Consider the following 16567-nt stretch of genomic DNA (forward strand, 5'->3'; position numbering starts at 1 on the left):
TATTCTGGATTGACTCACTCATCTGCTCCAACTTTCTTCTCGTTTACCTTTCAGTACTCAGAGAGGTAAGGAACACTGATTGCAGCCAGGCTACAATCCCATTTAGGTTTCACCATCAGAAGTGATGTGTGAACTTTGAAAAGTTGAAGAGAAAGATAAGATGGTGGCCACATTTTTGCTGCTATTAGCTTTTCTCCTATCCAGCACAGTCTTAAAAACATTTCTCTCTCTCTTTCTCTTTTGCTTTTCCTGCAGAAACTATAGAGGATTTCTTGTGTGGAGTCCTTAGCTTTGTGACTGCTGAGATTTAAGACATAGGAAATCATGACTTCTTGGTGGCAGCCTCATGATTCCGAGATCACAGCACACGGATGTGGTACAGCCAGCAGAGGTGGTGGTGTCTTCTCGAATTCCTGACCTTCTTTCCATGGCAGAAGAAGCAACCCTTTTGCTAATTGAGGTCTGTGGTGTTGTTTCTGGAATCTCCATCTCTAACCTATTTACCTAATCCTTCCAAAAATCTTATATTGAATCTTTTCATGTTTAAATTATTTAGAATGGTTTGTGGTATCTGTAAACACTGACCAATGGTTCCCACAATAAAATCAGCAGTATGGAAAGAAAGAAAGCAGATGGTTAAATAGTTTCTAACATAATTGCTAAAAATACAGTTTGTATGTGGGCTTGGTTAAGGATCTGTTAAGCTGCAGCTAGATGATTTGGCACTTATGTCTTGTCCACATAATAAGGATATACTCATTGATTACTACATATTAGATTTATAGCTACTTAATAATATAACTTATTGGAGCAACTCATCTGGGCAAGAGAAATTTCTTTTTAGTCCTCTTTTATTTCACATTCCAAGCTATACATACACTCATACTTCATTTTATTATGTATTGCAGATATCGCATTGTTTACAAATTGAAGATGTGTGGCGACCCTGTGACAAGCAAGTCTACCAAAGCCACTTTTTAGCAGCATCTGCTCACTTCCTGTCTCTGTTTCAATTATGGTAATTCTCACAATATGCCACCACACCTGGCTAATTTTCGTATTTTTTGTGGAGACAGAGTTTCGCCATGTTGTCCAGGCCAGTCTGGAACTCCTGAGTTCAAGTGATCCTACCTGCCTCGGCTTCCCAAAGTGCTGGGATGACAGGTGTGAGCCACCATGCCTGGCCTGTAATCTTTGATGTTACTTTTGTAATTGTCTTGAGGTGCCATGAAGTGTGTCAATTTAGAACAATGTACTTAATTAATGTATATGTTATGACCGTTCTACCAACCAGTTATTCCCCCATCTCCCTCCATCTCCCGGGGCCCCTCTATTTTCTGAGAAAGAACAATATTGAAATTAGTCCAGTTAATATAACTCTACAATAACCTCTACTGTTCAGCTGAAAGGAAGAGTCACACATATCTCACTTTAGATCAGAAGCTAGAAATGATCAAGCTTAGTCAGGAAGGCATGCCAAAAGCTGCGATATGCTGAAAGCTAGGCATCTTGACACCAAACAGTTGCCAAGTTATGGATGCAAATGAAAAATTCCTGAAGGAAAGTAAAAGTGCTACTCTAGTGAACACATGAATGATAAGAAAGTGAAACCACCTGATTGTTGACATGGACAAAGTTTTAGTAGTCGGGATAGCTCAAAACATCCACAACATTCCCTTAAGCCAGAGACTAATCTAGAGCAAGGCTCTAACAATTCTGTTCCTCAGTTCTTCAATTCTAATTCTATGAAGGCTGAGAAAGAAAAGGAAGCTACAGAAGAATACTTTGAATATTATATTCAAATAGTTAACAGCAGAGGTTAATATTAATATCTCTGAATATTAATAGCAGAGGTTGGTTCATGAAGTTTAAGGAAAGAATATGTTTCCATAACCAGAAAAGTACAAGCTGAAGCAGTAAGTACTGATGTAGAAACTACAGCAAGTTATCCTGAAGATCTAGCTAATTGATGAAGGTGACAACACCAAACAACAGATTTTCAGTATAGACAAAATAGCCTTCTATTAGAGAAGATGTCGTCTAGGACTTTCATAGGTAAAGAGGAGAAGTCAGTGTCTGGCTTCAAAGTTTCAAAGGACAGGCTGACCCTCCTGTTAGGGGTTAAGACAGCTGGTAACTTTAAGTTAAAGTAAATGCTCATTTAACATTCCAAAAATACTAGGACCCTTAAGAATTGTGCTAAATTTATTCTACCTGTGCTGTATAAATGAAACAACAAAGACTGGATGACAACACATCTGTTTATAGCAATTTTTTAATTATTATTATACTTTAAGTTTTAGGGTACATGTGCACAACATGCAGGTTTGTTACATATGTATACATGTGCCATGTTGGTGTGCTGCACCCATTAACTCGTCATTTAGCATTAGGTATATCTCCTAATGCTATCCCTCTCCCCTCCCCCCACCCCACAACAGTCCCCTGAGTGTGATGTTCCCCTTCCTGTGACCATGTGTTCTCATTGTTCAATTCTTACCTATGAGTGAGAACATGCAGGGTTTGGTTTTTTGTCCTTGTGACAGTTTGCTGAGAATGGTTTCCAGCTTCATCCATGTCCCTACAAAGGACATGAACTCATCCTTTTTAATGGCTGCATAGTATTCCATGGTGTATATTTGCCACATTTTCTTAATCCAGTCTATCATTGTTGGACATTTGGGTTGGTTCCAAGTCTTTGCTATTGTGAATAGTGCCGCAGTAAACATACGTGTGCATTTGTCTTTATAGCAACATGATTTATAATCCTTTGGGTATATACCCAGTAATGGGATGGCTGGGTCAAATGGTATTTCTAGTTCTAGATCCCTGAGGAATCGCCACACAGACTTCCATAATGGTTGAACTAGTTTACAGTCCCACCAACAGTAAAAGTGTTCCTATTTCTCCACATCCTCTCCAGCACCTGTTTTTTCCTGACTTTTTAATGATTGCCATTCTAACTGGTGTGAGATGGTATCTTATTGTGGTTTTGATTTGCATTTCGCTGATGGCCAGTGATGACGAGCATTTTTTCATGTGTTTTTTTGGCTGCATAAATGTCTTCTTTTGACAAGTGTCTGTTCATATCCTTTGCCCACTTTTTGATGGAGTTGTTTTTTTCTTGTAAATTTGTTTGAGTTCATTGTAGATTCTGGATATTAGCCCTTTGTCAGATGAGTAGATTGCAAATTTTTCTCCCATTCTGTAGGTTGCCTGTTCACTCTGATGGTAGTTTCTTTTGCTGTGCAGAAGCTCTTTAGTTTAATTAGATCCCATTTGTCAATTTTGGCTTTTGTTGCCATTGCTTTTGGTGTTTTAGACATGAAGTCCTTGCCCATGCCTATGTCCTGAATGGTATTGCCTAGGTTTTCTTCTAGGGTTTTTATGGTTTTAGGTCTAACATTTAAGTCTTTAATCCATCTTGAATTAATTTTTGTATAAGGTGTAAGGAAGGGATCCAGTTTCAGCTTTCTACATATGGCTAGCCAGCTTTCCCAGCACCATTTATTAAACAGGGAATCCTTTCCCCATTTCTTGTTTTTGTCAGGTTTGTCAAAGATCAGATAATTGTAGATGTGTGGTGTTATTTCTGAGGGCTCTGTTCTGTTCCATTGGTCTATATCTCTGTTGTGGTACCAGTACCATGCTGTTTTGGTTACTGTAGCCTTGTAGTATAGTTTGAAGTCAGGTAGCGTGATGCCTCCAGCTTTGTTCTTTTGGCTTAGGATTGACTTGGCAATGCGGGCTCTTTTTTGGTTCCATATGAACTTTAGTTTTTTCCAATTCTGTGAAGAAAGACATTGGTAGCTTGATGGGGATGGCATTGAATCTATAAATTACCTTGGGCAGTATGGCCATTTTCACGATATTGATTCTTCCAACCCATGAGCATGGAATGTTCTTCCATTTGTTTGTATCCTCTTTTATTTTCTTGAGCAGTGGTTTGTAGTTCTCCTTGAAGAGGTCCTTCATACCCCTTGTAAGTTGGATTCGTAGGTATTTTATTCTCTTTGAAGCAATTGTGAATGGGAGTTCACTCATGATTTGGCTCTCTGTATATTATTGGTGTATAAGAATGCTTGTGATTTTTGCACATTGATTTTGTATCTTGAGACTTTGCTGAAGTTGCTTATCAGCTTAAGGAGATTTTGGCCTGAGATGATGGAGTTTTCTAGATATACAGTCATGTCACCTGCAAACAGGGACAATTTGACTTCCTCTTTTCCTAATTGAATGCCCTTTATTTCCTTCTCCTGCCTGATTACCCTGGCCAGAACTTCCAACACTATGTTGAATAGGAGTGGTGAGAGAGGACATCCCTGTCTTGTGCCAGTTTTCAAAGGGAATGCTTCCAGTTTTTGCCCATTCAGTATGATATTGGCTGTGGGTTTGTCATAAATAGCTCTTATTATTTTGAGATACATCCCATCAATACCTAATTTATTGAGAGTTTTTAGCATGAAGCATTGTTGAATTTTGTCAAAGGCCTTTTCTGCATCTATTGAGATAATCATGTGGTTTTTGTCTTTGGTTCTGTTTATATACTGGATTATGTTTATTGATTTTCATATGTTGAACCAGCCTTGATCATGGTGGATAAGCTTTTTGATGTGTTGCTGGATTCGGTTTGCCAGTATTTCATTGAGGATTTTTGCATCAATGTTCATCAAGGATATTGGTCTAAAATTCTCTTTTTTTGTTGTGTCTCTGCCAAGATGATGCTGGCCTCATAAAATGAGTTAGGGAGGATTCCCTCTTTTTCTATTGATTGGAATAGTTTCAGAAGGAATGGTACCAGCTCCTCCTTGTACCTCTGGTAGAATTCAGCTGTGAATCCATCTGGTCCTGGACTTTTTTTGGTTGGTAAACTATTAATTATTGCCTCAATTTCAGAGCCTGTTATTGGTCTATTCAGAGATTCAACCTCTTCCTGGTTTAGTCTTGGGAGAGTGTATGTGTCGAGGAATTTATCCATTTCTTCTAGATTTTCTAGTTTATTTGTGTAGAGGTGTTTATAGTATTCTCTGATGGCAGTTTGTATTTCTGTGGGATCAGTGGTGATACCCCCTTTGTCATTTTTTATTGCATCTATTTGATTCTTCTCTCTTTTCTTCTTTATTAGTCTTGCTAGCAGTCTTTCAATTTTGTTGATCATTTCAAAATACCAGCTCCTGGATTCATTAATTTTTGAAGGGTTTTTTGTTTCTCTATTTCCTTCAGTTCTGCTCTGATCTTAGTTATTTCTTGCTTTCTGTTAGCTTTTGAATGTGTTTGTTCTTGCTTCTCTAGTTCTTTTAAGTGTGATGTTAACAACTGGTACCAGCCACTGCAAAAACATGCCAAATTGTAAAGACCATCAAGAAACTAGGAAGAAACTGCATCAACTAACGAGCAAAATAACCAGCTAACATCATAATGACAGGATCAAATTAACACATAACAATACTAACCTTAAATATAAATGGGCCTAATGCTCAGGTAAAAACTCAAACCAACTTCACAGCGTTAGCATGAGGAATAAACGAATTAATGAATTGGGTCAGGAGGGTCGACAAGACCCTCCTAAGACTTGATGATTGAATGAAACAACTCACATGATTCAGAAAAGCTGCTATAATAGTTATTGTTTATTACAGAGAACAGATGTAGAGATTAAAATTGGCAAAGGGAAAACGCCCATGGGGTGAAGGCCGGAAGAAACCAAGCTACAGGTTTTTCTCTCCAGTAGAGTCCTATGGGGATGCACATAACTCTCCCAGCAGCAATGTGGGACAACACATGCAAAGTACTGGCCATCAGGGAAGCTCCCCCCAGCTTTGGTCACCAGGGTTTTTGTTGGTTGTCAGTCATGCACACATTCAGTGCTTCTGTGACTGACGTCACCCACCAGAATGCAGCCTCAAGACCAAAATCAGCTATTCACCATAAATCATACTGTTAGGATAAACTTATATGGTCAAATTGCCATAGCATGGCCCAAGGCCTCAGGCGTATGGAAATATTATCAGGCAGGGTATTCCAGGAGCTCAGAAATTGTCTCCAGGAGATGAATGAGACAAGGGGAGGTAGGAGGTTGTAGCAACTTGCTAAAATGGGAGACATTTCACAAGAAAAAAATCAGTTGTAGAAAATCCTCATTCATCAAAGGATCACTGTATTCTTGGGCATAAAACCTTGACTGCACGTATTTCCAGCTGTGTTTACATTAAAAATTCCCAAAGGCATTTGTTGGGAGTAACGAGAAAAATGATCAGTCTAAAACTACAGACTGACTGCAGAGGCATGGGTTAGTATATGTGAATACTGAATATGCAAATCAATAAAGAAAACATTTATTCTTGAGGCAAAAAAAGCAATTCAATGAAAAAAAATTAAGGTTAACTTCGTCAGGAAGCATTAATCATAACATGTATTCTCACTCACATACTTTAGGAAAATGAGAAGAATCGCTCTAATTTATTGATTTATTTCGCTCAAATATTCATTGCTACTGAATATCTATCATTCACTCATTTATTCATCCATTCATTTAATCAACATATATGGAATACTCAATATGTGATAGGTACTTTTCTAGGCATTGAACCCAATGAGCAAAGCAGATTAAAGGCCTGCTGTCATGCAACTTACTTTGTTCTAAAGGAAACAGCAATAAACAAACACATAAAATCATTTCAAGTGATGTTAAATGGTACTAAGAAAATAAACAATAATTGAAGCAATAAAGCCTTAGGTTTTATGGAAGCAGTTGAACTTTGTCATTTTAACTACATATTCGGAAGCCTTAAGGAGAAGTTGAAAGACTATGAATTCCTATAAAAACATATCTATGAGGATATTGTATTAATTTCCAAATGTGCTGTAAAAAACTACTGTAAACTTGGTGGCTAAAAACAGCACATATTTATTGTCTTACAGTTTTGGAGGTCAAAAATCTGAAATGGGTCTCATTGGATTAAATCAAGGTATAGCAGGGCTGTGTTCCTTCTGGATTGTTCCTTCTAGAGGAAAATTAGTTTTTCATACTTTTTCCAACTCTAAAGGCTGCCTGCTTTACTTGGCTTATGGCTTCTTTCCATCGTCAAACCCAGCAATAGCTAATAAAGTCTTTCTCATGCTGTATAACTCTTAACAGTGACTCTTCTCTCTCCCTCTTCCATCTTTTTCTAGCCCTTGGATTACTTTGGGCACACATAGATAATCTAGTATAATCTTCCTATTTTAAAGTTAACTGATTAGCCACCTTAAATCCATCTGCAATCTTAAATCCTCTTTGCCATATATCACAACATATTTATAGCTTCCGAAAATGTGGATATGGACATTTTTGTGGCAGCCATTTTTCTTCTGCTTACTACAACGAGCTGCACTTACTTGAATGCAAAAGAAGTGATCTCGCTCTATAAAACCCAAAGGCTACATTTGTTTGAGTGTTCCATCTCTATTTTATTATGTTAAATTCGATATTTAAAAATCTAAAATTAACATCTCTTTGTCTTACAGATATTTTTTAGTGTGCAAAATGTCTTTCTCAATATTGAAAATCCATATGAGTACATGGACAACTTCACAAACCCGTGTGGATTTGAGAAATATCACCTAATTTAAAGGGTAAGTCAAAAAATCAAAATAGAGTTTGCAAACCATTGTTTACTTCATGCAAGGAATTAATTTTGCAAAATGTTGTTATATATGATTCTGATTATAGGTAAAGGCAGCTAATATCTTCTAAAATTGTGATACAGTGAAAGAAGCTGAGGGAGCCGGGCCCGGTGGCTCACGCTTGTAATCCCAGCACTTTGGGAGGCTGAGGCGGGCGGATCACGAGGTCAGGAGATCGAGACCACGGTGAAACCCCGTCTCTACTAAAAATACAAAATTAGCCGGGCGTGGTGGCGGGCGCCTGTAGTCCCAGCTACTCGGAGAGCCTGAGGCAGGAGAATGGCGTGAACCCGGGAGGCGGAGCTTGCAGTGAGCCGAGATTGCGCCACTGCAGTCCAGCCTGGGCGACAGAGCGAGACTCCGTCTCAAAAAACAAAAAAAGCTGAGGGAAAAGGCAGACAGTAAAAGTTGCTCCAATTAGAATTAGATATTCTACACAATACCACTGAAGTGGCATGGTAGTGCAGGCTAGCCAAATTTGATTAACAATTCTTTCATATGTAGGGTCAGGCATGAATAGATATGGTGTTCTGCCATCTTTTATTATTTCTCTGTTAACCACAGTAACAATTTTCACTCAGTTTTCTTATAGTGTTTTGTTTTCTTCTTCTTGCTAGTTGAAATACAAAATTTGTATAGTATGCTACTCACCTCCTCTCTTTACGGGAAGGACCCAAATATTATTTATCACACCAAATCATTGAGTAAAACCAAGATCCACCTGAGAAATTTCCAGTGTTTAAGGGCAACTAGAAAAGGTGCATGGAGAACATGAAATAATGTAATTTGAGAATGCCAAGGGCAAATCATTTTAAAATGGAGACCAAGTCCTCAGTGATCTCACTTCCCTATTACTATTTGTAAATGCTCATGATGTTTCTTATGGGATGGAGTTTATTTATAGTGATGGGGTTGGGGAGGATTGTTGGATTTATTCAGGATGCTAGAGGTACACATATTTCAGTGGCTAACCCTGGAGACACAGGCAAAAATTTATTAAGCAAATGTGACACCTTCAGATATCTTCCTGTCACTTAAGAGATAATGTCCAGAAAATCTATTTTATTCCAATTGGAGCCACCCTCAATATGTATCTTGTTTTTTAATAAAAGAAGATTGTGAAAGGTTGTAGGTATCAAAATGTATCCTTTTGAACTAAGGTGAGGTTATGCATAGCCTACTCCCCCAATGTGACAAGAGTTGTGACAGCAATCCAGTCTCAGAAGAAATTGATACCAGGACCATCTTCTCATATTGCCAGAGGACTCCAGATTTCCCTGGATAGTCAGTGATTGTAGTATCAGAAGGTATTGCTATGGACATTGTTACAACTAACTTGTGAAATGGGAAAAGTTCCCTTGTCCCCCTCACAGGATGTGCGATGGGGGTGTGGCTCACTTCTTCAGTGAGCTGCTCCTGGGACCTCTAGGGGAGCATACAGATGGACAGGCTGTGGGGCTCCAACCCCAAGGCAGTGTCTAGGGGTGAATATTTATGGCTCCTGAAGCCCCAGTGGTCGTGTGTTACAGGGTGCTCTTTTAGTTTGCCTATAGGCGGCTTGTGTTAGCTCAATTAGACCCTCTTATTGTTGCAAGGAGAGAAGGCTTTCTGTATCCTGGGTTCTTGCCTTAGTGTACTGGAAGAATCGGATCACACCTGGGCTTGGAGAACTTGAGTGCAAGGTTTTATTGAGTGGAAGTAGCTCTCGGCAGATGGGGGATCTAGAAGGGAGATGATTTTCCCCTGGAGTCAGCTGTCAGTAGCCTGGGCTCTTCCCTGACTGCCCTAGCCAAACTCCACGTCGTTCTGCCAGTCGGTGGCCTGCTGGTGTGCCAGTGCCTGTCGGTGCCTTCCTCTAGAAGTCCAGCTGCCTGTGTGTTCCTCCGCTCATGTGCTTCTCTCCACATCCAGCTGCCTCTATGCCTTCTTTTGTGGATCTGCTCCTCTCGACGTCCAGCCTCTTGTGTATCTGCCCGCTAAGGTCTCAAGTTTTTGTTTTTGTTTTGAGATGGAGTTTCACTCTTGTTGCCCAGGCTGGAGTGCAATGGTGCATTCTTGGCTCACTGCAACCTCTACCTCTTGGGTTCAAGAGATTCCCCCGCCTCGGCCTCCTGAGTAGCTGGGATTACAGGCATGCACCACCATGCCTGGCTAATGTTTTTGTATTTTTAGTAGAGATGGGGCTTCACCATGTTGGCCAGGCTGGTCTCGAACTCCTGACCTCAGGTGATCCACCTGCCTCAGCCTCCCAAAGTGCTGCTATCACAGGCACGAGCCACCACATCCAGCAAGTCTCAAGTTTTTATAGGTCCAGGCTAGAGTGGTCTTGGAAAATGCAACATTTGGGCTCCAAAGCGGGAGTGCCTGTCCTCACCTGGGTCTATGGGGTGGAGCCCTAGCCAGGGACGACACTCACCTCTACCCAGTACTATCTATTTCCCTGTGGCTGTGATTATTAAGTCTAAAAGAACATAACTTAAGACAAATTTCATTTGTCTGAAATAATCTTTGGAGGTTTTCATGCTCATGTGATGCATCCTATGTCACTGAAACCAGAAAACATTCTGGTCTTTGTTTAACTCAAAATAAATGAATTTGTAATATTTTATGAACTCTAAAATTATAGTCGTGCTTTAAGTTCCTTTCCATCTGTTGTATCTCTTGTGTAAACACAATTCCATGACAGCCTGTATCCTTGAGGTGGGAGTGGGAAAATAATGTTGTAATAGAAGAAAACTTACTAAGGAGATCTGCGTTTAATTACAATATATGTGGTTTATTCTGAAAGAACATGGAGTTTTCTTTATTATTCTAAACAGTCCAAGACCAGACTGCTTGAATGCCCTAGTCCAAATGGCAAATGTCTCTTTCTAGAGTTTATACACAGAACAGGAAAAAATAACCATTCTTCATCTTCCTTCTTACTCTTGTTTACAAAAGGCTTTAACTAGGTCTTATGTCTGGGGATTCCTTTAAAAGTATTATTCTAGTTCAGCTAGCTGAGAATGAATAGAACAGAGAGAAGTCATTATCCCAGGGAGGCTTTAAAGTTTCCTGAAGTCACTTGTAATGCCATTTTAATAGCATATATAAAGAACCATTCTGGCTAAAATATCTTGGGGGGCTTGACCACTAACATCATGGAGGAATGGAGGTTAAACAAGCACAAACACTGGACCAGGGTGAGAAAAACAGGATACCAGTAAAGTTCCTGCTACTCATTACGCTTGGCCATAGGCAGTACTTTCTCTCTGGAGCTGAGATTTTTCTGTCCATAAATACAGGTTTGAAAGCTCAGAAGTTGTGTCTGGAGTTGGTTCCTTCCGGTGGGTTCGTGGTCATGCTGACTTCAGGAGTGGAGCTGTGGACCTTGCGGTGAGTGTTACAGCTCGGAAAGATGGCACAGACCCAAAGAGTGAGCAGCAGCAAGATGTATTGTGAAGAGCGAAAGAACAAAGCTTCCACAGCCTGGAAGGGGACCCGAGCGGGTTGCCCCTACTGGCTGGGGTGGCCAGCTTTTATTCCCTTATTTGTCCCCTCCCATGTTCTGTTTTTGTCCTATCAGAGTGCCCTGTTTTCAATCCTCCCTCCAATTGGCTACTTTTAGGATCCTGCTGATGGGTGTGTTTTACAGAGTGCTGATTCATGCATTTTACAATCCTCTTGCTAGCTACAGAGCACTGATTGGTGTGCCTTACAATCCTAGCTACAGAGTGCTGATTGGTGCATTTTACAATCCTCTTGCTAGCTACAGAGCACTGATTGGTGTGCTTTACAATCCTAGCTACAGAGTGCTGATTGGTGCATTTTACAATCCTCTTGTAAGGCAGAAAAGTTCTCCAAGTTCCCACTCTACCCAGGAAGTCCAGCTGGCTTCACCTCTCAAAGTGACCTTCATCTTCACTGAAGGCTTAGGAGAAGAGGTAGAGCATTATATTGACCTATTTTACAAATTAAGCTTCCACTTGAGAGTTCTCTTAGAAAAAAGATTGAATCTTAGATTTTATCTGATGTGCCTGAGAATTCTTTTGTTTTATGAAATGGAATCTTATGAGTTTAATTCATTTATTGATTGATTCTCATTAATCAAATATTTATTGAAAATATAGTCTGTGGCAATTAATGTTTGGCAATCAATGGATACTTAAAGTTTCTCTTCCACCTGGATACTGTGTGGATTTAATTAAGTTCTGATTTTCTTATAATCTTAGGCATTCCTTAAATTGGAATGTTACAAACTATTGATGAGAGAAATTTTGAATGTGAAAGGAGAGCTAAATTTATTTGTAAGTAGATTAAATGATATTCTATGTGGTATGATTCAAGCAGCATAAAAAATCCTCCTGAAATATTCTACCACTACCCTTTTTCTAATTCCTAAAAATTCATAATTAATAAGTCACGAACGTATTAATTATGGGACTTCTAAAAAAAGGAAAAGCATCAGTAGAAATGGAAATTCTAAAAAAAAGGAAAAACATAAAGTGATTAATATTCAGTAATAAACGTTTAATGCGTATTAAATGTAGACCTATTTTGGGTTAGGCTTAGTTTATTTTTTAATACAACAACAGAGAATTCTAAGGGAAAGCAATTGTTCAATGAAGTTGAAGTACCTATGAATCTATTAATTTAATGCCTTAATACATTTTGTAGAACATACTATGCTGGCATTGTGGTCTTTGAGCAGTATCCCTTTTCTGCCACCAGATTTTAAACAAAATAAGAAATAAGACAAAATGTAAGATAAGTGGGAGATGTAAATATCACCATTTTTATTAATAAAAATCAAGTTAAACAATTTAGTTTTGTGTAAAAACAAATAGGCCTGTTAATTAAATCCCCAAATTAGGCAGACTTACCTATCACGCTATGGTAATGTTGGGCTAAGGCAGCCTCTCATGTGTTCGGAGACAGACCAGGTAGGAGTGAAGGTGTGGTAGAAAGGGAAAGAGCACCTAATCTCTGTGGGTAGCCGCTCATGTCCATGTAAGAAAAAAAGTCGGGGAGAGAAATTTAAGCATGTTCCATTTATTCTTTCCAAATTTATCAACCAGGTAAGTCATTCCACTTCTTCTGAGGGAGTGAGGAAAGAGGCCAAGTTCAGAATTGTACCAATTGACTACCTTGACCTGGACATAAGCAGCAGAATGGCTGCACTCAACAATAAAGACTGTATGGGAATAGAAAGATGAACAAGACAGTGCACTTCCCTTCAAAGAGCTTACAGAATCACAACCAGCAGGTAAAATAGAACACATCTCAGCTTAGAATCTTAGACGCTCACCTGTAAAATAAGAACGATGATACCAACCTCATATATCTGTTGTTTGAAGTCAGTGAGATTTTGTGTATAAAGTATACACCGTCATATCTAGCTGAAGAAATAATTTAATAGATGTTTGTTTCTCACCTCTACTTTCCACATTCAGATTGCCTCTACACTGTGTGGAATGAAATAGGTTCTATGTTTTTAAGATATTCTAGACCTTTAAGAATACTTTAACAAATGGAAGATCAAAGTTACAAGCATTTTATTTAGGGACTGTGAGTCAGAAGATAGATAGACATTTGATAGCATTAAACATTAAAGGAACGGAAATAAAATTAGTTAGCCTTTACCTGCCTCTGATGATAAAGACTGCTGTAGCAAACATTGGTTAAAAAAAGAAAAACAACAACAAAAAAACACTATAAAGTAATATAACTTTGTTTCTTGCAGTGCAGCAGTCTTAGCCTTCAGCAACTAAATACTCAAAAAGTGTAATCGAATTCTTGAAAGACAGAATCTGTCAATCAAAAATTTTGTGAAAAGATAAGCTGTTTCTCAAGAATGAGGACAAACGAAAGGCATTACTAAAGGGAAAAAACTGAGACTGTTTAATAACCATAGATCCTCATTTAAGAATTTTCAAGCAGAAGAGAAATGACATTAGAATGAAAGTTTGAGTTACAAAGAGTAGAAATGTATATAGAAATTGGTAAACATGCAATATATATGAACAAACAGTATTTGTTCATATGTGTCCCATATTTGTTCATATGTATCCCATATTTACAATACAATAAATACAAAACACAATATTTATTGTGTTTTACAAATAGTGTTTGTAAAATAGTATTACATAATGCTTAATTAATGGTGTAAAAGTAAAGTTTTGGCAAAAAATAACATAAGTTGTTAGGCTGGCAGAGTTAAACATGTAAACATATCTTATTTGAATGGAAGGTAGATATGGATTGACTTTAGAACTTGTGAAATGTGCGTGTATATTTATTGAAGTTAAACACTTAAAATGGGATCTATATTGAGAAACATCTAAGTTAGTGGAGGATAAAAATTGAGACAAAATTTAAAAACTTAATTTATTGAAAAGAAGGCAAGAATGAAGGGCGTATTATAGAGAAAGTAGAGCTACAACAACAACAACAACCAAAAACCCACCGAAGATGTGAGAAACATCTCAGCTTATCTATAATCCCAGTAATCATAAAGACAATAAATTCACTAGGTAGATGACAAAAATTATCATCACAGTGGAATAAAGATCAAAGTTTATGTTACTTCTAAGAGATTCACCTAAAAACACAAAGACAAGTATTACAGTACAAGTATAAGGAATAAATATAACAGGAAAGTAATACACAAAATAAAGTTTGAACAGTTAACATAAAAAAAGAAAACTTTATCAGAAAAATTTTTGAAAGGAACATCATTAGGAACAGAGGTAGTCATAGCATGAAAAAGGTCCAATTCTTGAGAGAAATACAATAATTTTATCTTGTTTGGACCTAATAGCTCCAAACACACAAATAATATAGTCAATACATCTACAAGAAAAGCTGCACAGTTTAGTATTATAATGGCCCTAATATACTACATCACTTTTGGTTACTTACATGCCAAGCAAAAAACATGTAAAGATATAGAAGATCTGGTTATTTAAAAGCTTTTTTTTAATTTACTAAATTAGACAGTTTATTGAAAAGGTAAGTGAATTTCTCATATCAGTCATAAAAAAGCTATTTTTCCAATGAAATGTGTGTTTATATAAAAGTCACAAAATTACTTAGTGAATAACTCCCAGTAAATGCGATATTATTAATTTCAGCTAAATTATATGTTCTTAGAATTCTTTTATCTTTTCAGATAGTTTTATGTAGATTTTAGCTGTTAAAATTTTATTGGATGTAATTTACATGGTTTACAAACGATAAATTCCTGAGAATAGATATGATAAATTTATTGTTTGTTGAATGTTTTATTATTGAGGAATCTCAGATTGGTCCTCCGAGGACAGGGAAAATAAATTCATGGACCCTGATTTTTTTACTTTTATCTAATTTTTGATATGGTAATAATTAAAAGGGAGATGATAAGAAATTGAATGATTAACCATTATTAAATAATATGATGCATTAATAATGCATAAGTTATATTCCTGAGTTGATTCTTTCAACGTATAAATCAATTTTTAGATTTAATCAAAACTTAAGAATTAATCTTTGCTTTTAGGGAGCACTATAGATTGATATCAGAAATTTCTCTTATTTCCATGTAGGAAGAACCTTTTGTGATGGTCTCTGAAAATGTCTTGGGTAAGCAGAAGAAATACCAGGGATTCTCCATTGATGTTTTGGATGCCTTATCTAACTACCTGGGTTTTAATTATGAAATTTATGTAGCACCAGATCACAAATACGGAAGCCCATAAGAAGATGGGATATGGAATGGCTTGGTAGGAGAAGTTGTCTTTAAGGTAAGAATTAATTTATTTATTTGTCTCATACTTAAAGGTTCAATTATTTGTCTCATACCTAAAGGTTCATCAGTAACACCTTGAAGCTGATTTCTTTTTTTTTATTTTTTTATTTTATTTTATTATTATTATACTTTAAGTTTTAGGGTACATGTGCACAACGTGCAGGTTTGTTACATACGTATCCATGTACCATGTTGGTGTGCTGCACCCATTAACTCGTCATTTAGCATTAGGTATATCTCCTAATGTTATCCCTCCCCACTAACCCCACCCCACAACAGTCCCTGGTGTGTGATGTTCCCCTTCCTGTGTCCATGTGTTCTCATTGTTCAATTCCCACCTATGAGTGAGAACATGCGGTGTTTGGTTTTTTGTCCTTGTGATAGTTTACTGAGAATGATGATTTCCAGTTTCATCCATGTCCCTACAAAGGACATGAACTCATAATTTTTTATGGCTGCATAGTATTCCATGGTGTATATGTGCCACATTTTCTGAATCCAGTCTATCAATCATTGTTGGACATTTGGGTTGGTTCCAAGTCTTTGTTATTGTGAATAGTGCCACAATAAACATATGTGTGCATGTGTCTTTATAGCAGCATGATTTATAGTCCTTTGGGAATATACCCAGTAATGGGATGGCTGGGTCAAATGGTATTTCTAGTTCTAGATCCCTAAGGAATCACCACACTGACTTCCATAATGGTTGAACTAGTTTATAGTCCCACCAACAGTGTAAAAGTGTTCCTATTTCCCCACATCCTCTCTAGCACCTGTTGTTTCCTGACTTTTTAATGATGGCCATTCTAACTGGTGTGAGATGGTATCTCACTGTGCTTTTGATTTGCATTTCTCTGATGGCCAGTGATGATGAGCATTTTTGCATGTGTTTTTTGGCTGCATAAATGTCTTCTTTTGAGAAGTGTCTGTTCATGTCCTTTGCCCACTTTTTGATGGGGTTGTTTGTTTTTTCTTGTAAATTTGTTCGAGTTCATTGTAGATTCTGGATATTAGCCCTTTGTCAGATGAGTAGATTGCAAAAATGTTCTCCCATTTTGTAGGTTGCCTGTTCACTCTGATGGTAGTTTCTTTTGCTGTGCAGAAGCTCTTTAGCTTAATTAGATCCCATTTGTCAAT

The sequence above is a fragment of the Nomascus leucogenys genome, chromosome 2 (genome assembly GCF_006542625.1).
Source record: "Nomascus leucogenys isolate Asia chromosome 2, Asia_NLE_v1, whole genome shotgun sequence".
Lineage (NCBI taxonomy): Eukaryota > Metazoa > Chordata > Mammalia > Primates > Hylobatidae > Nomascus > Nomascus leucogenys.